Consider the following 1866-nt stretch of genomic DNA (forward strand, 5'->3'; position numbering starts at 1 on the left):
CCCCCGCAAAGCTCCTCCGAACGGCGTCCTCGAACATTTCCAGACTGGCCCATCAGCTCATTTAAATCTCATTAAGGGCTCTGCCTTGCACCCCCCTCGCCAGGCAGCCGGGAGATCCGGAGAGGCACGGCCCAGGAGCCGAGTGCTCGTTCAAGCCCCTGCCTTTGGCTCACGCCTTTTATGACTTAAGGCCAGAGAGTCAAGTGGATTTTTTTAGCCTTAACTCTGAATTTCATGGCTTTTGTGAGTTTAAATCAGGCCCCTAATGCTATTTAAACAGTTGGCTTTTTGAAGCTGATAAACGCTTCGGTAGGTGTTTGGGAGAGACAGGGGCTTTTGCGGCGGACCCCCAGGCGCTCTCCTGCCTGCTCGGATGCTCCTGGAGCTCTCTGCCCTCCGCCGGGATGAGGAAAGGGGTCTGGGGAGGGCGTAGGGGCCCTGCATAATCCCACGGCGCCCAATAAAGAGAGGCAACAGGTTTGGAGCATCTCTGGTAGGGATTCAATCCCATTCCCACGCACAGCCGGAGCTGGCCTGGCGCTTAGCAGTCCCCACCGCACCCCGAAACGCTCGGCTATCCATCCTCCAAGCCGGGAGCCGGGTGGGAGGCTGAGCCAGGCTCTCTCTAGGAAGTGGCAGATTTTCCCCTCCGATAACACGCAGCTCCATCTGCTTCCCGTTAGCGGCCCCGGCTGAGGCTAATTGGCAGATCAAACCCTCCGATGTCCCGTGTTAGGTATGTCGTTAGGAGAGTCCGGAGCAAGTACGACGCTTCTTGGACGGAGCCCAAACGCCTTCCCCCCGCCCCCCCGCCAGGCTGGGCTGCGCAGGGGTGCTAATGCAAACCACCCGGAGCAGCCCGGGAGCTGGGGGGGGGGGGGACGAACAGGCAGCGAGACACTTTGAGCCCTCGGCGAGAGGGCCAAGTCTCAGCTTTAAAGCCAAGCGAAGCAGGAAACCGAGGCGGCACGGAGCTGTTTGTCCCTGCGGGGATAAAATGGGAGAGGCGGAGGACGGGCAGCACGCTCTGCTGCAGGGAGACCAGCGCGGCAAGAGCCACCTTCCTTTTTTTTAGCACTGAGCAGGGATGCTTCTGGCTTTCTGGGCAAATTAAAAAATCCCCAAAATTAAACAGGAGAGGCAGTGACCATAATGATGCAATTGCTGCCCTAATGTTAGCTTCACTGACTGTGCTTTTTTTTTTTTTTTTTTTTTAAAGGAAAGGTTTAACTCTCTAAAGGTAATATTTGTGATTCCCCACTCTCAGCACACACAGCGGGAACGGCTGCAGTTCAGGACTGGGCACAGGACTGGAAAACGCCGGCACTGCACCCCAAGGACAACGGGGATAACCCATCGCCTCGCCACAAGCACAGCACGTGGACACAAAAACTAAACCGCAGGGGAGGTGCTCGATCGCATTTGGCTTAACAGGGGTTAGAGGAGAGCCCTTAACCTCCCCGTGAGGAGTCAATAAATGAGGTTTAAATGCTTGCACTGGGCAGCAGACTGCAGCCAGTGGAAACACCGCACTGAATACACTGAAGCCTCTCTGTGTTGCAGGATACGTTGGGGCCCCTGCAAAGCCCCGGAGGGTGGGGGACACAAACAAATTGGGGTGCTGCTTCGTAGGACGCATGCCTGCAAGGGGCTGGTGCTTGGGTCGCCTTCCTGCTTTGCAAACTCCCATCACCGCTTCCCAACCGCAACGTCTTTTCCTGCCCAGCACCCTGGGAAACCACACGAGCCAGATTTAGCCACAGATTTCCCACGGAGGGGGAATCTCTGCTCTTACCTTACAGGATCCGGCCCCTGCAAAGCAGCACCCGCCTGAAGGCAGATCCTGCAGTCCAAGCCACATCCCTT

This window comes from Pygoscelis adeliae, unplaced genomic scaffold (assembly GCF_000699105.1).
Source record: "Pygoscelis adeliae isolate BGI_AS28 unplaced genomic scaffold, ASM69910v1 Scaffold36, whole genome shotgun sequence".
Classification (NCBI taxonomy): Eukaryota; Metazoa; Chordata; class Aves; order Sphenisciformes; family Spheniscidae; genus Pygoscelis; species Pygoscelis adeliae.